The 14254-nt window shown below is 33.9% G+C and overlaps 1 long non-coding RNA gene and 1 pseudogene across 2 annotated transcripts; one reads left to right on the forward strand and one right to left on the reverse strand.

The window, feature by feature from the left end:
- Positions 1–351: 351 nt before the first annotated feature.
- Positions 352–4175, reverse strand: LOC140833865 (U4/U6 small nuclear ribonucleoprotein Prp31 homolog; annotated as a pseudogene).
- Positions 4176–6013: 1838 nt separating this feature from the next.
- On the forward strand, positions 6014–12746 carry LOC140833866 (uncharacterized). Of its 2 annotated transcripts, none has more exons than XR_012118594.1 (5): positions 6014–6168; positions 6285–6397; positions 7251–7347; positions 12290–12435; positions 12509–12746. It is a non-coding gene; the product is annotated as an uncharacterized lncRNA (long non-coding RNA). The 2 variants fall into 2 exon arrangements; XR_012118595.1 differs by having other exon boundaries at positions 6014–6028.
- The last annotated feature ends 1508 nt before the right edge of the window (positions 12747–14254 follow it).

Below are 14254 nucleotides of genomic sequence, written 5' to 3' on the forward strand. Positions count from 1 at the left end.
ACTTTATTTAACGAATATATACATGACTCACGAGCTTATTCAAGTCTTTATCGAACCTAAACAAGCTTAATAAATATAAATTATATATTTAAATTTTCATTAAATTAATTAAAAAGTAAATTATATATTCAAAAAAAAATATATTATTTTATTAAAATTTGTAAATTTATTATAATAAACTTAATAGATTTTTCTATATATTTCATAAATAATATGTAAAATCAATAAATCAAATATCAAAACTATTATTTTTTTCATCTAAAAAATTACTCATGAACTTACCAATAAACATGTTCACGAGCTAACAAATCGAATATTGTAAAACTTGAGTTTGGTTGTTTATCTTAACGAGCCTCATTAAACGAGAGCTCAAACGAGCTTTTATCGAATCGAGCTTCGAATAGCTCACAAACGATTTGGTTCGTTTACATCCCTACATATTCTAATATCACCACCACTGCATTGCACATATGCTAAAAATCATTCTAGATAGCAGTTATACATATTCTAATATCACATCAAACGGAAGCCTCATTTTCATAGAGGGGTCTCACGTCCGCTTGATCTTTGAAAAAGTTCCAGTTTCTGAAAAGTACGTACTCTGAATTCCACCACCAAGCAGGCTTGCCTGAGGATTCGAGAGTTCAATTCCCTGAAAAAGGTAGGTGATATAGTGAATTTGAGCAAGCACATCCAAGTAGCAACAATATAAGTCAGTCAGTCATATTTCTTACTTTGCATTCATTTTTTAGTAGACTGACTCTTAGGAGCTTATTGTTTTTAAAAGTAAGCATCAAACCTGCACAGGGTGTGAAAGCCAAACTTGAAGTTAGTCCAGAAGTTGCACCACTGCTTCCAAAACGCTTCTCCTTAAACCTGAAAAGAAAAGGTCCATGAAATGAAATGAAACAGGTAATAATCGAATAATGCAAGCGTGAAAGATGAGAAAATCACCCAAATATTTAACGCATTGTTGCTTATATTTAACTGTCTATGATTCGAAATTGTTTAATATCAGAATCAAAGTTGGATAAAGAAACTTCTCATCCTACATCCAAGCTAGAATTTATTTCCACCAAAACACAATCTAAATGAACTTCTGCTTTAGTTAGCATCAAAGACAGTTTGGATGGGTAACAAAGAAAAATAGACTAGCAGAAAAAGTAAACTACTTTGCAACTTTATTATTTAAGCGGAAAAAAAGAAAAGCAGAAAAGGTATACTTTTTTGCTACTTTAGCAGCAAGCTTGCTTTGACCAATTGACACACGTAGCTTGCCATTTCCAGCCTGACCAAGCATTCCATATCCTTCCCCGAGTCCATCACCTTGAAAAATCACCAAGTATGAGAAATGAGCAACAAGCTAAACCAACGATAAAGGAATATGGCCATAAAAAATAATCAATCACAATATCAGATTAAAATCAAAGTACATAAAATCAAATCAAACAAGTTAATAGTTCTAGGAACTATACAAAACATAAAGAAAATGCCTAAACTGCACGATCACGTCAACCAGTAAAGTAGACACCATGCCACTTTGCTGTAGGTGGAATGGAATGTCGGTTCAATTTGTTTTCTCGCCATTTTCTTCAATTGATATCAATACCAAAAAATCCACATGAATAATTTGAGAAACAATTTGAAGCAATTTATGATATTTTTTAAGTAAATACCTAAGGAGCTCTCCTCTGGTACACCGAACTGCATCCTATTTGCAAGCTTACGCATGTCGGTAATAGCGTATCTAACAAAAGTTGGAGATCACATTACATTTTTCTTACATTTAAGTTAAATGGAGATTGCAATCACATTTTCAATGAAATTATAGAACTACTACCTTTCTTTCATCTTCCTCAACCTTCGTCCGCCTCTCTTCTTTTTAGGCTCAGAATCAGGGACTGGAAGAGGCTTAGGCTGCTTGGCAGGAGGAGGCTCTTGCCACTTCTCAATTTTTTTATGAATCTCTGCACGGAAAGTTCTCCCAGTTTTTCCTGTTGGATCTCCTCTAGTAGAATCGACACGTGCAGCAAGTGTAGATTTTGCAGCCAAAAGTCGGCAGGCACGCATCCTCAAGGAAGGAGGAGTAGTCTGAAATATTTCAGTTTGTTCTAAGTAACCAACACGAAACTTGGGACGTCGCCGTTGAAAATCCTGCTAAGTTCTTCCGTTTCGCACCGAGAAGCTGAACATTACAAGCTGGCATCTTTGCTAATGCTGAGAGACCACCAGCTGTTCCCATAAGTTTTGCAGCAACAGCACTTCCAACTATAGCAGAAAGATTTGGAGCGATATAACCCATTCGACTCTCAACAAAATCAAGAACCTTTTTCTTTGCTGAATCTAGACCAAGAGCTCGGTCACATGCGGCGATTGTCTTTTGCAAGACATCTTGCGGGAGAGGCTTTCCACTGGTGGTTGATGCAGTAACGGAAACGACCATGATAATGGCAGAGGGTAGAAGACCTTCTAGATCCACAAGAGTCAGGTCCATTTCATTCCCAATTTTTTGAACAACTCGAGCATAGTCGACTGGATGATGAACGAGTGACTCAAGCTCCGGAAATTTTAGGCGATACTTGTCACGGATAAAATTGTGAATTATCACAATTTCATTTTCGATATCAACGGACAAGGCATTGCAATCAACAATCAACTGATATTCTGGATCATCTTCTAATACAATTCCAAGATTCGAGCTCTCAGACCCCTTCTCAAGTGCATTTTCAACTTTCTGCAAGAAAGGATCATAGAATTATATTTATGGGTACATTTAAAGCGCATTAAACAAATATGCTAAACCTACAGAAAAAGAAAACTTCAAAACCGTGTTTCATGTTAATTCATGGTATGCTGACGGCTGACCTGCATGATATCAGTGTAACGCTGAGTTTTTTGAAGCTTGGATACGCTATCGAGATCATCATAATTAAGTGATTCAATATCTGCCAAGTCCCCGTCTACATCTTCCTCCATATGCTCTGCATCAGCATCCTCCTCCTCCTAAAAGTAAAGTGCTATCAACTAGGGCCATAAGCAAGGAAGTAATAGAGAAGTGAAAACACAAAGGAAGTCTGACTATTCAGGAACATAATGAGAAAACTAGCATCACAACCTGTCATATTCACGGGAATACATGTATGAAAGTCACATGGATGTAGAGAAAATGCTGCATACTCACCAGAAGATCATCTTCGTTATCAGATAATTCATCGAGATCGGCCAGGAAAGAGTCATTAAGGGTTGCCTGGAAACAAAAATATTTGGTGAATCATGGACTAAATAATTTTTTAGATGAAACACCTCAGAATTTAAATAGCATGGACGAGGAACAAGTATATATTCTGAGACATTGAATAATAACATATAATAACACCTAAGTCAACCTTGTGCAAAAAAATGTAAGTGGTTGCTTATAGCAATGCATCTGATCACAAAAAAAATCATTACGATACACCACGTTCTGCGTAATATGGAAAACATTAGGACTGGTGGAAGTTATAGCACCATTCTTTACAATTAAAAAGAAGGCTGGTTGGTAAGCCTACCACAAGGACCATCAACAGATAACCTGGACAGAAATTTCTAACAGCCGCTCTGCTAAATGATCCAAGCAACAGATAGTACAGGAATAAAAGAAGGGGACATAAGAGCTAGGGTAGGACAGAAAGTCCTAACAGCCGCTCTGCTAAATTTGACTCTTATAATGAACAAGAATTTATTCAATCAAAGCAATAATGATATTCTTCAGGCTGATTAGCAGAGTCCAGCATCTACAACATTATTTCATCATCAATCACTTCACTCAAGTGCATCAAGAAACAGGACTCTTCTTCCTAAGGTACCTCCCTGTTGTTGATTGTTCCTCGCCCGAGTGACCGAATTTCTTCATCAATCACTCAAGGCAACTATAGTTCAAAAGGCAGCACACACTTCGCATTGATAATTGAACAAAACCATCGAAATTAAACTAACTGCATCAAATTAGCGCGCCATTACCATTTTCCACACTTCTTCAGGTGACAGATATTGTAGTTCCCAAGAAGTCACCCCGCCAGCAAATTTTATTATCAACAAAAACCTAGAAAAGAAAACCCTCCTCGGAACTGGAAATGCCTAAAATACAAGAAAATTGTCAAACAAGGGCTCGAGAGATCGAATCACTTGGCTCGGCTCTTGTTGGAATGGCTATTGGCTCTGGTTTTGACTACAATGGGCTTCTCAAGGCCCAGTAATTTCTTTGAGCCCAATTACACAAGTATCAGCCCATTAAGCTCTCTCTAGCATTGGACTTGATCAGAGTTTCAACATTTGGTTTTTAGGTTTACGGTTTTCTAAATATTCAATCAAACCATTTTATTACGATTTGATTCGATATTATAGTATTACAGTTTGGTTTATATGTTAGTTTTAAAATAATTCTATTAATTCATTATGTATCATTCTAAAATGTGTAAAATAATCATTTAAATTCAATTTCTATAATTTTATTTGATTTTTCCAGGTTATAATAATATAATTCTCTTATTTCATTTGAACTTTTTTAAGCAAGGTTAAGTTTTTAAATTTTTTTATTTTATAAATTTTCTAATTGTGGGAGTTACAAATTATTAAATTATTTTTAAATATATATATATATATATATATATATATATATATATATATATATATATATATTTTTGAATGTAAAATTATAAGTAGTTATGCAAACTTAATTAATAGAGATATATATAACTACGAATACATTAATAATTTATATTTGAATTACTAAAATTATATTTAGTTATTAATTATCTAAATATAACTAAAATATTTCTTTAAAACAAAACAATTTAACCGTATAGTCCTGTTTTTGAGTTACATAGAACTATAACCAACCATAATAATTTTGGTTTTAGGTTATAAAACCAAAATAAGAACTTCATATAATAATACGGTTTGATTTTCGGTTTTTTCTTGTTTCGATTTTCGATATAGATCATATTATGCACACCCTTAGTTTCAACTTTCAACGCCAATAAAATTTCCTTTACAAAATAGAAATCAAAGTTTTTAAAGTCATGTACCATCCCACTTCGTATTTCAATTGTTTTCACGCTACATCACTAGTTTCCTGACTAACTTTTTCGATGGAAATTGAATCCATCTTTTTGCACTACTGATAATCGTAAGAATGAGCATTCGTCGACTACTATTGATTTTATAGCTATTTCAGTCTTATAAAAAATTTAATAGTTTAAATTTTTTATTTATTTTTTTGTTTGCCATGTTGTAGTAACTGCAAATTGTATGTTTTCATATCGGAGTGATTGTGTTATACAAGATCGGAAATATTTTCCCATCATCATATTCGCATATAAAAGTCGATACTGATACAAATTGTAGGACCGAACATTCATTTTTAATGTTTAAAAAAAAAACATCTTCTTCCAAATCTAGTTTCTCTCTATTTTCTTTTTCTTTCTATTTTTTTGCCCAATGGTGGCCCATTTACTATTTCTATGCCTGGCAGCCTTCGAGTACCAAATTCTTCCTTCTTTGAACTGTTTTTTTTTTTACTGTTTTTTTTTTAAAAAAATCAATACAAATCTAATGTTAAGATAGATGGCCCACCTATCATATAAAGAACATCCATTGCGCATCTAATAGGTGAGTGACACATCATCGGTGCTCATATAGTTATGCACGGTAGGTGTGCAACATATCAAAACTGCATCCAATGGGTAAATGACACTTCATCGATGCTCACATAAGTGTGCACGGTAGGTGTGTGCCAGTTTCCTTCCAGTTGCAGGTGAAGCAAAATACACGTGTGTGACATGCCCATCTCCACATCGATAAAATTGATTTCTCACATCGCGAACAGAACTTGAATGGTATTCACCCAACCTCCTCTTCACAGCAAAAAGGGACAGATCTCGCGTAGTAAATCGGTGGTAATCTCCTCTCTTTCGTCCTCACAACTTCTTCGGTTCTACTCCTGCTTCGCTCGACGACCGTCCGCTGCTTAGGTTCAAGCTTTGTCTAGGTTTGTTTCCTTGTTCTTCTTTTTGGGTTTTCTGTGTTCGTTCTATTTTTTGTGTTTTCGGTTGTACTCCTGCTTCGCTCGGCGATCGTCCGCTGCTTCGCTCAGCGACCGTCTACTGCTTCGGTTCAAGCTTTGTATAGGTTTGTTTCCTTGTTCTTCTTTTTGGATTTTCTGCTTTCGTTCTATTTTTTGTGTTAGGTTATGATTTGGGCATTTATTCTTCTTTTTGTGTTAATTTCTGGTTTGGGCATTCAAGCTTATCGGTGTAAGGAAGTGCAGTAATCTCCTCTCTTTCGTCTTCACAACTTCTCCAGCTCCAGTCCTGTTTCTCGGTGTACCGTCTGCTGCTTCGGTTCAAGCTTTGCCCAGGTTTATTTCCTTGTTCTTCTTTTTGGGTTGTTTTTTTTTTTTCATTCTTTTTGTTCTGGTTGTTGGTTTGGGCATTTAAGCTTCTTCCATATGTTTGCTTGTTCTTGTTTTTCCATCGTTATCAATTGGGTTTCTTTTTAAGTTTCTTGGTTCGATCCTTCTAATGAACTAAGTTATCAACTGGAACAAGCTTTGGGATTTTTTTTTGGGTTTGTGAATTTCTTCGGACTACCAAAGCTCGTTAGCTACATCAACTTGCTACAACAGATTCCTCTGCCTCTGGTTTAGAACCTAATATTGACTCAAACTTTTTTAAAGCCTCATTGTATTTTCCAATCTTCAGTATTTGTTCAAAGAGCTTAAATTTTGAGCAGGAAAATAGCTATTGTTGTACCATAGTAAAATAATACTATTTGTGTAGATAATGATAACATAATATTTTCAATCAATATAACTAAATTATTTCCTCGATTGGCTCCAAATTAAGGGTTTCCAAAACACCTTCAAAACTGACAAGGGCATAAACACTACTAAACCATCTTCGAACTAAATCATATACAATATTAGTCTTTGACAACAAACAATGTATTCGTAGAAAACAAGAGGAAAAGAAGAAGTATAATCCAAACGACAAACTGGCAAAAAAATCCCTTAAATCTTCCAACGATTTAGTAGATGCTTAGCCGAAACACCTCGCCCAAAAATAAATATTTTTTTACATATTGGTTTACACTATTGGTAAAACTAAAATGCTGACTTTTCCTCTGTTGATTGTAATACTTATTTTTCCTCAAGGTTATTTGGGTTATGTTGAATTTTCCTACGTTAATTGCTATAATTTTTTTTCCTCAAGGTTATTTGCGCTTTGCTGTGTGAACATAAACGATCTGCATGCGCTGAGGTATATTCTGGGAATAAATAGCCAGCTCCTCTACTCAATCAGCATATAGGTATGCGTTTTCTTAGTTTTCCATAGCATTACATTCAGGAATAAAAGCTGTATATTTTTCTTCTTCTTAGTTCATAAAATTAGCAGCAATGCCACACAACAAAATCAACAATAATTTAGATGCCAGTTGTGTAAGAAAATGTCGTAAAAGGAAATATGCCTGCCTAGAAGAACGGAGATTAGCGAAAAATTCTCGACGAGCAAAACAAAATGAAATACCAATTTTAGATACTTTTGAGACACAAAATTTTGAAGGTGATCCGTTAAAATTTATAGCAACAACTCCAGATCTGCTACCTGATGTGCCAAATTGTGCATTTTGTGATGCTAAACGTATTTATTTAGAGTCACCTGCATTTTGTTGTTCATTAGGGGAAATAAATCTCTTGTCGACAGAAATGACTTTCGAACTGGTACAATTGTATCTTGGTAATGCTGAAAATGCTGAGGAATTCAATAATTGTGTTCGTAGTTACAATAATATGTTTGCATTCACATCGATGGGAGTACATTGCGACAAATCTTTTGCTAAAAGAAATGCTGGAATTTATACTTTTCGTGTACAAGGTCAAATCTATCACTTCATAGGACAACTAACACCATCAAATCATGAAAATCCCAAAAATCTTCAACTATATTTTTTGACACTGACCATGAAATCTTGAACCGGATGCGTATTAGCTCAAAATTTAAGGAAACCCTTATAGAAAAAATGATAAATATTTTAACGGTAAATCCTTATGCAAATTTTTTCCGAAGTCTTAATAGTATTGACAACCTACATTATTATAAAATCACTTTGCAAGCTGACCCTGCTATTGACCAACGAGTTTTCAATAAACCTATTGTAACTCAAGTTGCGGGAATATGGTTAGAATCTGATTAAAGCGAACAATATGTGAGTCAACATATACAAGTATATCCAAAAGATAGTCAGCCACATATAATTAAACATTACTTTGCTTGTTACGATCCCATGCAATATCCTCTTATATTTCCAAATGGAGAATCTGGTTGGCATCGAAAAATTGAAAGATTAAACCTACAACAAAAGAAAATATATCCTAGACCAATATGCAATAATGAAACCCTTTACAACATCCAAAATTCTAAGGATAAAAATTATCTCATAGACATTGAAAATCAGGGTAAGTTAGAATTGTTCCTTTTTGTTTCTATTTTGAAATTTATTCTTCACATTTAGTTGTACTTACATATTTGTTTTATTGTTTATGTAGCTTTGAAAAAAAACAGCACCCAAAGATCAACAATGTCAAGTCGTGAATATTATTGTTATAAATTACAAATTAGAGAGAAAGACAAATCTTTTTTGCTACATACTGGTAGGCTTCTGCAACAGTATATAGTAAATATACATCAAAATTGAAACATCGAGGTTGGACTTTTTTAAAACTTCAAACATGCAAAATCGTTTAAGAAATGAAGCATATCTTGGTTTACTAGATAGTATAACACATGAATGTGAAATGGGTGCTGATATTGGAAAATGCATAGTATTACCTACTTCATTTATTGGAGGTCCTAGAGATATGCATAGAAGATATATGGATGCGATAACTTTAGTTCAACGCTATGGGAAACCTGATATTTTTTTGACAATGACTTCGAACCCAAATTGGCCAGAAATAAAAGCTCTATGTCTACCTTCTGATGAAATACATAATAGGCCTGACTTAATCACTAGAATATTTCGTGCAAAACTTCAGGTTTTAAAAGATGAATTGTTCAAGAAAGACATATTTGGTCATGTTATTGCTTATACTTATGTGATAGAGTTCCAAAAAAGAGGTCTACCACATGCTCATTTTTTGCTTATTTTCAATCAAGCATCAAAACTCTTTTGTCCAGAAGCATTTGATAGAGTTTTTAGTGCCGAATTACCTGATCCACAAACTCAACCATATTTGCTTTCATTAGTTGTAAAGCATATGATGCATGAACCTTGTGGTTTGCTTAATCCATCGTGCGCTTGTATGAAAAAAAATTCCTGTAAATTTAATTACCCTAAAAACTTCTCAGAGTGTACAAAATATGGTACAAATTCATATCCAATATACCATCGTAGAAATGACAACCATATTGTTATTGTTATGGGTTCACGACTAGATAATCGGTGGGTAGTACCTTACAACCAATATCTATTGGCTAAATTTAATTGTCATATTAATTTTGAAATATGTTCAACAATCCAAGCTATAAAATACATTTACAAATATATTTACAAAGGACACTATAAAATTTTATATACACTAGCTACAGATGAAAAATAACATGTGATTGATGAAATCAAACAATGTCAAACTGCAAGATGGATTTCACCTCCTGAAGCTGCTTGGCGAATTTTCAAATTTGATCTGAACCATGTGTATCCATCATTAATATGTTTACCTATTCATCTAGAGAATGAACAAGTTATAACTTTCCATGCTAATTAATCATTATACAACATTGCTAATAACCCTACAAATAAAAAAACAATGCTAACCCAATTTTTCTACATGAATAAATACAATGAATATTCTAAAAAAAATGAATTGTTTATACGTTGAGTTTCCTGAATATTTTACATGGCACAGTGATTCAAAAGAATGGGAACCGCGTAAGAAACATGAGGTCATTGGTAGGATTTTTAATTGTCGTCCTTCAGACGGTGAAATGTTTTATTTGAAGTTGCTATTAATGCATGTTAGGAAACCAACATCTTTTACAGACTTAAGAACAATCAATGGAGAAACTTTCAAAACTTTCAGAGAGGTTGCACAAATATTAGGCTTAATAGAGGCTGACAGCACTGCTGATATGTGTATGCAAGAAGCTGCTGCTTACTTAATGCCTCATGCTTTACGACAGTTATTTGCTACTGTTCTTGTATATTGTAATCCAAAAAATCCCCAACATTTATGGCTCAAATTTGAAACTTTTCTTTCAGAAGATTTTAAACACAACAATGCTCTTTCTCCTAATGTAACTAAACACAAAGTTTTGACCATTCTTGGTAATTATTTGTACTCAGATGGGAAAAAATTTAGAAGACTTCTTTCCTGCAAATGACGACCTAATTAGATGTTGTCATGATAATATGACAAAAGAATTACAAAATGAACAAAACATAGTTATATCTGCTGAAGATCTCTTAGCTATTGAACAACTAAATATAGAGCAAAGACAGGCATATAATCGAATAATGTATCATGTTAATAATGATTTACCAAATACTTTTTTTATTGATGGCCCTAGAGGCACTGGCAAAAATTTTTTATACAAAGCTATCCTTGCAACTATTCGCTCAAATGGTCATATAGCACTTGCTACAGCTACTTCAGGAGTAGCAGCATCTTTGCTTCCAGGAGGACGTACTTCGCATTCAAGATTTAAAATACCTTTAGATGAAAATGATTCGAATTCTTGTAGCATTAGTAAACAAAGCACATTAGCTCATTTAATCAAGCTAGCAAAATTAATTATTTGGGATGAAGCTACAATGGCAAAACGTAGTACTATTGAAAAGTTCAACGAAATGCTTAAAGATGTAATGGGTTTAGATAGATTATTCGGTGGTAAAATTGTTGTGTTTCGACAAACTTTACCAGTAATTCTTAAAAGCACTAGAGATGCGATTACAGATGCCTCAATTATTATGTCACCTTTATGGAAAGAATTTGACAAAATAAAGCTCAAGGAAAATATGCGAGCATTTCTCGATCCTGAATTCTCATCTTATTTGCTCAGAATTGGTAATGGAATCGAATATACTAATGAGAAAGAGGAAATCCAAATACCAAATAAAATAAACATTCAATTTGTAGATGATGTTACTTCTTTACATGCATTGATAGACATGGTATTTCCAAACATTTCTGATCCGAATATTGATTTATCTTCATTTGTTAAACGAGCTATACTTACTACAAGAAACGAATCCGTTCACGAAATAAATGATCTCCTAATTAGCAAATTTTCAGGCGAGGAGAAGACATATTTTAGTTGTGATGAAAACACAAGAAATTGTATCATACCAGACCAACAAGAATTATTCTACTGTTTGACTCCCCAAGGGCTTCCTCCTCATAAATTAACTTTGAAAATAAATTCACCAATCATATTGCTAAGGAATATTAATCCTACCGAAGGTTTCTGTAATGGAACGCGTCTTCTTTGTAAAGGATTCAACAAAAATATTATATATGCTGAAATTTCAGTAGGAACTCATGCAGGAAAGCCAGTATTTATTCCACGTATAACATTAGAAGCTCCGCATGACAATTTTTCAACAATTCCATTTAAAAGAAAACAATTCCCAGTACGTCTATGTTATGCAATGACTATTAACAAAGCACAAGGTCAAACTTTGGATTTTGTTGGTGTCTACTTGAAAGAACCTGTTTTCTCACATGGTCAACTCTATGTTGCTTTATCAAGAGCGAAAAATATAGGTCAAGTAAAAGTGTTTATTAGACCATCAACATCATTAATTCAAAATACGAATTATACAAAACACATTGTATATCACGATGTTCTACAAGCTGCAAATATACATTAATATAGGTAAACTGTTACTCTATTATTTTTCTATTTGTTAGGTATTTTCAATTACGTTAAATATTGTAGACAAAGCATTGTTATATTCAAATTAGATTTCTGTCCTTTCTGAAAATTTCCTACTCACAGTGGCTACATTTTTATTTAAAACAATAAGGTTCAATTTCTTTATTACAACTTTTCCACATGTTAATTGGTCCCAAAACTTTTACATACCCTAAAAATTATTTTATACCATATTAAAGTGTTATTCTTAAGAGATATCATATCTAAGGTATAAATTATATTTGTCATTTCTTATTGTGATTGTTAACAAGAACTTATCTGTTAGAATTATCGAAAATAGCCATTTATATCTTGCTTGTTCTTCCTATACCATGCAGATCAATGGATGAAAAATGTACAGCTCTTTCAAATCTTAAACCAGAAACTCGCAACTGGTTTGTAAGGGTTTTGGTTGTAGAAAAAAAACCCCATCCGTTTTTCGAAATGGGGAAGACAGCAAAAAATTATTTTTCTGGATAAAGAGGTAAGATTATTTTAAAGCATTGTAAAAAAAAATTGTTCTTCATATGGTTTAATTACACGCTTTATTCATCCAGAATACAAGCATGCAAAGTATCATCTATGAACAAGATGTGGACCAACTAAACAAGTTGGTTGAGCTTTACAAAACTTACTATGTCGGGGATGCCAAGATCAAGGAAATAATTGGAAACACGCCGATTATGGCAGCATCAAAACATCAAATGATCTTGAGTCGAAGCACTTACATGAAACTTGCAGACGTAAAAGAACAACTTCCTGTGGACCATGATTACGAACTTACTTCGTTTGGACAATTCCACAAATAGCAAACATGCATAACAAACAAATTGTTAGAGTAGGTGCCCATCGAGCCAAGTGTTGGCCGAGTGTTCACAATGAAACTCTATGTATAAGCAATCTTTATTTTAGTAATATCTGAAATTATTATTTTGGCACATCTTTATCTGTATACCCATGCTAGTTGCATAGATAAAGCCCTTGAATATACAAATAGTAGAAAGAATATGAGATGCTCATATGATGAGTATCATGAAACTCATATTTGTAATACTGTATATTCTAAACGGTTCCTAGTCGATTCAGCCGCCACTAAGAAGGATATAGGCCGCTCGAGTTAGAGACTAGTATCTGCGATGTGAGTACCATGTTTCATTGGTAGGGGACATTGTGATGTCCGAACATGCAGATAGGTGCTCCTTGTAGAGTGCACTGAACAATCCTCCATAAAAGAACTTTCCAAGTGGTTCTCACTTATCGAGTGGAAAAGGTCCTGGTTTATGGTTGTACAGAATTAGTCCTTATGACCCGGGACAACATTGAGACTCTATGTGCTAGAATTACACTTTGACTTGTTTACCGACTCTCATGGGGTCATCAGGTGGCAAGATTGGGTGTTCTGTCGAAACACATAGGAGTCGATGCATTGTAGTCGGGGATTCACCGCTTACCTTCGGGTATGGATATCCTATGTGTTATCATGTGTATGTAGGTTGAAATCTCTGGCCAGAGTATGGTTGTAATTATGAAAGGGGTTTCATAGATTACACCATCGATGCAACTACAACATGACACATAGTATCGATTCATTGACAACTCTCGATAAACCAATGGTTGTCGAATCGGTCGGGATATATGAGTTGAAGGGACCGTACTGTACGCTAACCATAATTGAATGGTTCTTGCAGGCACTATCATTTGATACCTAGGGAATCATGTAAGCGATGCTGCTAGGCGTTTAACATGATTGGTTGGGTACTATCAGACTTGAGTTCTGACGTTCTTGTTATCAAGGTGTTGATAAGTAAGAATGGAGCAATTGGGGTATGCTCATATAAGGACATGTTTAGTCCGAATCACATGGAGATGTGAACCCACGGCTAGTCGTATCAATGAACCATTGAGGGCCACACAAGTGCTAGCTTTCTAGATCCCGTTGAGAAGTAAAAATAGTTCAATGTGTTGAACGGCTTATAAAGGAGTTTATAAGCGTAAGGAAAATTAGAAGTATGACTTCTATAAAGGAGAAAATAGTTCAATGTGTTGAACGACTTATAAATGAGTTTATAAGTGTAAGAAAAAATAGAAGTATGACTTCTATGAGAGAAATGTAAATTTTGATTTATGGAAATGTTCCTAAATTAAAATTTGGCCAAGTGAATAATGTATTTGAAAATTGTGATTTTCATAAACATTATTATGGACTAAATTAAATTAATTCAAGTGTTGAATTAATTAAACACTAGTGGACCTAGTAGAGTCCAAAATAATTAAATTAATTCAAGTGTTGAATTAATTAAATT

Source organism: Primulina eburnea, chromosome 6, assembly GCF_022965805.1.
Source record: "Primulina eburnea isolate SZY01 chromosome 6, ASM2296580v1, whole genome shotgun sequence".
NCBI classification, from domain to species: Eukaryota; Viridiplantae; Streptophyta; class Magnoliopsida; order Lamiales; family Gesneriaceae; genus Primulina; species Primulina eburnea.